Consider the following 6,805-nt stretch of genomic DNA (forward strand, 5'->3'; position numbering starts at 1 on the left):
TGTTTCGCAAACTCACAACAGTTTGGCCACTTTGTTTCACACACTCACAAAAGTTTAGCCATTTTTTTTCACACACCCAACAGTTCAGCCACTTTGTTTCACACACTCAACAGTTCAGGCACTTTGTTTCACACTCACAACAGTTCAGCAACTTTGTTTCACACACTCAACAGTTCAGCCACTTTGTTTCACACTCACAACAGTTCAGCCACTTTGTTTCACACACTCAACAGTTCAGCCACTTTGTTTCACACTCACAACAGTTCAGCCACTTTGTTTCACACACTCAACAGTTCAGCCACTTTGTTTCACACTCACAACAGTTCAGCCATTTTGTTTCACACACACACAACAGTCCAACCACTTTCTTTTACACATCAACAGTTCAGCCACTTTGTTTCACACTCACAACAGTTCAGCCACTTTGTTTCACACTCACAACAGTTCAGCCACTTCGTTTCCATACTCACAACAGTTCAACCACTTTGTTTCACACAATCAACAGTTCAGCCACTTTGTTTCACACATAAAACAGTTCAACCACTTTGCTATCACGCACTCAACAGTGCACCTCGTTCTCATGCATCCATCAACTCGTGCTCCTCGTTCTCATGCATCCATCAACTCTGGCACCTCGTTCTCACGCATCGATCCAATCTTGCACCTCGTTCACACGCATCCATCAACTCTGGCACCTCGTTCCCACGCATCCATCAATTCATGCACCTCGTTCTCATGCATCCATCAATTCATGCACCTCGTTCTCACGCATCCATCAACTCGTGCACATAGTTCTCACACACTTCAATTCATGCACCTCGTTCTCACGCATCCATCAATTCATGCACCTCGTTCTCATGCATCCATCAATTCATGCACCTCGTTCTCACGCATCCATCAATCCATGCACCTCGTTCTCACGCATCCATCAATTCATTCACCTCGTTCTCAAGCTTCCATCAACTCCTGCACCTAGTTCACACACACACTTCAAATCATGCACCTCGTTCTCACGCATCCATCAACTCGGGCACCTCGTTCACACGCATCCATCAATTCATGCACCTCGTTCTCACGCATCCATCAACTCGGACACCTAGTTCACACACACACTTCAATTCATGCACCTCGTTCTCACGCATCCATCAACTCGGGCACCTTGTTCTCACGCATCCATCAACTCTTGCACCTCGTTCTCGCGCATCAATCAATTCATGCACCTCGTTCTCACGCATCCATCAGCTCGCGCACCTAGTTCACACACACTTCAATTCATGCACCTCGTTCTCACGAATCCATTAGCTCGCGCACCTAGTTCACACACACACTTCAATTCATGCACCTCGTTCTCGCGCATCCATCAATTCATGCACCTCGTTCTCACGCATCCATCAGCTCGGGCACCTAGTTCACACACACACTTCAATTCATGCACCTCGTTCTCGCGCATCCATCAATTCATGCACCTTGTTCTCACGCATCCATCAGCTCGCGCACCTAGTTCACACACACTTCAATTCATGCACCTCGTTCTCACGCATCCATCAGCTCGCGCACCTAGTTCACACACACACTCAATTCATGCACATCGTTCACATGCACTCTTGAACCAGACACCAGGTTCTCGTGCACTCTACAATTCAGTCTTATAATTGTAATGCGTGCTTCAATTCAAGCACCTTGTTTTCATGTACCTATCACGGACCTGGTCTGCACGCACACTTCAACTCAGGCAACAAGCGTCAACAGCAGCATTGTGATTAGTCGCCGAGGGTCAGTGACAACAAGCATTCGAGTGTTCCAACATAACCAGTCATATTAATCCCGTTCAGAACACGCATGGAACCGTGGCAGATCCACGGTCATGTCTACAGGGATGAATGCCGGATGAAGGTTCATGGTGTTTACAAACGACAGTCACGGCAGATAGTTGCTAGTGGATACTGTCCTCAAACATAACCTCAAATTGTTTTGATTAATTGAAATACGTTTACATTACTGGTGACACACATCAATCACCTAACATTCTGATCGATTGACTGGAAACAATAGTTGCTTCCTGCATTGAACCATTCCCAACATTACCGGTGTTTAATTATGTTCCTATCTTACTGCTTTAACCTGGGACTCACGACCTGGAACACTGTCAGGCGGACTATTACCACCGCTATAATTACTCCCCGAACTATTATTCCAACGCAGGACAATTGCTAGCCTTGGAGTACTGCCACATGCATTAATAACGCGGGACCTTCAACGCTAAATACCACTAAATGTGGGACAATTACAAATGTTGTAGTTTTCAGGAACATTTGGCTACACTTTTCCGTGCTTCAATTATTATAGTTAGATCAGATTGGAAAAGGGATGAATTGAGCAGGGTTTGTCCTGCCCCCGATCCACAACCTGTACACAACTGACCATTGCTTCTGTTTCTGGTCCCTGTACACAACTGACCATTGCTTCTGTTTCTGGTCCCTGTACACAACTGACCATTGCTTCTGTTTCTGGTCCCTGTACACAACTGACCATTGCTTCTGTTTCTGGTCTCTGCTTGTGGGGATTCTGAGATGAGATGATTGATTCCCTTTAAGGCACCACGCTGTCATAAGTGTAATGTGTAAACTAACACGTCGTCCGCCCCTTATGTTATAAATGAATTAAGTATTTAAATGTTTAAATAAATCACTGTATTAAACCACAGCTCACAGACGCTTTGGAGGTCTTGAATCAACAGCACATACACGGTGCCGCACGATGATGTATGGGGATGCACGGTGATGGTGACAGTGATGTATGGGGATGCACGGTGATGATGCACGGTTATACATAAGGATGCACGGTGATGGTGACGGTGATGTATGGGGACGCATGGGGATGATGACGGTGATGTATGTGGATGCCCGGGGATGATGCACGGTTATACATGGGCATGAACGATGATGATGCACGGGTATACATAGGGATGCATGGTGATGATGAACAGTTATACATGGGGATGCACGGTGATGATGCACGGTTATACATGGGGATGCACGGTGATGATGCACGATTATACATGAGGATGCACGGTGATGATAAACGGTTATACATGGGGATGCACGGTGATGATGCACGATTATACATGAGGATGCACGGTGATGATAAACGGTTGTACATGGGGATGCACAGATATACATGGGGATGCATGATGATGATGCACAGTGATGCATGGGGATGCATCATGATAAACGGTTATACATGGGGATGCACGGTTATACATCGGGATGCATGATGATGCACGGTGATACATGGGGATGCACGGTGATGATGACGGTGATGTATTAAGACGCATGGTGATGATGCATGGGGGCGACTGATGCGGGGCATGAATATGCAAATCTGGCCTAATTGTCTGAAATTTTCTCTCTAAGGACTTGTGCTTATTATTGTATGCAAGACTGATCTGCTTTGATCTTACGATGCGAAAGTATGCTTCAATTATCAATTATCAAGCTTTTGTTAGTGGATTGTAGCTCTGCACATAGAAAGTTACATTTATCATTGATGAAACTTCACCGACAGCACAACTCAGTCCAATCTATATCAAAAGAAGATCGATTTGTTAACCAAATGGGAAGAGCCCTCTGCGGTGAGCGTCCGAGAGACCACGCGGGAACACCTCCCATCTGACACGCCGCGTCGGCTATCATTACTTATTTAAATCTGCTAACGTAGATGTGGGATTTAAGAACAACAAAAGCAACACAGTATTTGTATTCTCGAATACACGACACACACAATTAAGCACTTGCACACTATGGACCAGCAACAGATTAAAACAATGACACAGTTTATATCACGTAGAGGTGAAACAATGATACAGTTTTATATCCCACAAAAGTGAAACAACGATGCAGTTTAATATCCCATAGAGGTGAAACAATGATGCAGTTTTATATCCCATAGAGGTGAAACAATGATGCAGTTTTATATTCCAAAGAGGGGAAACAACGATGCAGTTTTATATCACATAGAGGTTTCGCAACTTTCAATTTGATTTAACGTAAAAGGATAAGCGTGGTGAATTGAAGTCAGTTTAAACTATCTGGACAGATATCTGGACTTACTTCGGATGATCCGGTTGTGCCATCAGTGTCCCCTCCGAAGCGTATTTTGTTGCACTGTTTCGGGAGTTGTTTGTTCACAAATGCACGACCAGATCACTCAGAGTGAACATTTCTGATATAAATAATTCGAAAACTTCGTAGAAGTGTGCCTGATTTCTGATTATGTGGCCCAAAATATCCCAAATGTGAATAATAACACTGTGAGTAGATCACGGTTGTCTTTTCTTATTCCCGCGGTGACCTTGCCCTTTGTTCGAAGCTGTTCGCTATTTCGCTCGGTCAGATACCATAGAAAGTCCACTCGTTTCGTAAAAATGGTATCTAACGAGAATGAGTGTAGTATTCTCTATATATCCCATAGAGGTGAAACAATGTGATATTTTTATATTCCATAGAGGTGAAACACTGGTATAGTTTTATATTCCATAGAGGTGAAACAATTGTATAGTTTTATATTCCATAGAGGTGAAACAATGATGCAATTTTATATTACATAGAGTTGAAACACTGGCATACTTTTATATCCCATAGAGGTGTAGCAATGCTGCAGCTTTATATCACATAGACATGAAACACTTGTATAGTTTCATATCCCTTAGAGGTGAAACAATGATGAAGTTTTAAATCACTTAGTGGTGAAAATTATTTTTACACAGTTTTATATCCCTTTGAGGTGAAACACTGGTATAGTTTAATATCCCTTTGAGGTGAAACACTGGTATAGTTTTATATCCCTTAGAGGTGAAACAATGATGCAGTTTTAAATCACTTAGAGGTGAAACACTGGTATGGTTTTATATCACTTTGAGGTGAAACACTGGTATAGTTTTATATCTCTTTGAGGTGAAACACTGGTATAGTTTTATATCCCTTAGAGGTGAAACTGGTATAATTTTATATCCCTTAGGGGTGAAACACTGGTATAGTTTTATATCCCTTTGAGGTGAAACACTGGTATAGTTTAATATCCCTTTGAGGTGAAACACTGGTATAGTTTTATATCCCTTTGAGGTGAAACACCGATATAGTTTTATATCCCTTAGAGGTGAAACACTGGTATAGTTTTATATCTCTTTGAGGTGAAACTGGTATAGTTTTATATCCCTTAGGGGTGAAACACTGGTATAGTTTTATATCTCTTTGAGGTGAAACTGGTATAGTTTTATATCTCTTAGGGGTGAAACACTGGTATAGTTTTATATCCCTTAGAGGTGAAACATTGGTATAGTTTTTCACCCTTTCATACACCCTTTATATTTTTGTCCTGTTTGAATGGATATAGAAGTAATGCGCTTTCGGTTCGCACATTCCATTTAGCGCCGTCAAATCTATAAGTAACATTGCTATGCATTGAAAGCATAATATTTATGCTCTAAATAGATCGTGTTCCTTTGCAAACACTTGACAATCCTCCACTTTAAACTATTGATGGAGACTTCATCCGCAAACGACTTTGGTCGTTGAATGACCTGTGCCTTTGGGTACATTGCAGGCCATTTGACATTGAAAGAATTCCCCGTCTCCTGGAATATTTGTACATTCTCTTCTGAATGATTATGAAGCCACAAGGTGCGTTCATGGGCGTGTATAAATAACAATAATGCTCTAATGGGTGGTGTGGTTTGGCGTAACCTTGGCAACCAAACATCACTGGTGCCATGGATAGCCTCTTTATGCAGACGAAAAGCCGTAGATGGTTGAAATGGCCCTAGTGGATTGTGAGACATCAAGGACCATGTTATGCAAACAGTTCAACATTTAAAAGTTTCCCGATAAAAAAAACAACCCTTTCTATGATCTTATAAACCTTGTGTGAAGTCATGCTGCTGCTGTAGGCAATTCTGAAACATGTCTGTAAGAACTTGGGCAAGACCAAGATCAAAGAACAGTTGACTGATCGTTCTATCTACGGTAAATAGAGATGACAAGCTCAATCAAAAAGAGTTTGTTTGGTTATATTTCAGATGTGATATAAATACATAGACAAAACATGTTGTTCGTTTGTTTGCTGTTCAACGCCGCACTCAGCAATATTCCACATCAAAGTCGTTGGTCCAGAAAGAGATACAAGTTAGTCTAACATGTTGTTATTTAATATTGAAACCAATGACACTGAGCGGGTTTGTTGGCGCCTATTTACGTTTCCAAGCTTCCGAACGAAGGTATCCATGTCCCTATATACCACAACACACCCCATAAAGCGATGAAGACTTGCATAGTGAACCAACTAGATGTCTTACCTCAAAAGATAAGTCTCTTAAAACTTTGTTTAAGACGGAAACATCCATGTCGGTAAGATTCGTCGTGAGACATTGCTTTAGGATGGTAAATATGGTAAATATGAGGTTTTGAGATATGCTTAAATGGTGTTTGATATTTTCCCACTTGCAGACAACCAATTGAGTCTTGTACTTTGTGCTTTCTGGAAGGGCGTCATCATTCTTCTGATTTATTGTTTTAGAAGCCATGGCAGCATCTCAGAATCTTTATGACAAACACTCCGTTGGGATAGGGTCCTGAGAGACCATGGGCATCAGCCCTGTGTCATGCAACCTGTATTGATACATACAGGTGAGGTGAGGTGAGGTGAGGTCTAACGTCGCGTTCAAGATTATTGTACTTCTATAGCGAAGTACATGCACGTGTGTGGGTGTGTGTGGCTTCTTGTACCAGTCCGGACTGATGCCGATTTATGG

Source organism: Haliotis rufescens, unplaced genomic scaffold (genome assembly GCF_023055435.1).
Source record: "Haliotis rufescens isolate VD_foot unplaced genomic scaffold, xgHalRufe1.0.p SCAF_1, whole genome shotgun sequence".
NCBI classification, from domain to species: Eukaryota; Metazoa; Mollusca; class Gastropoda; order Lepetellida; family Haliotidae; genus Haliotis; species Haliotis rufescens.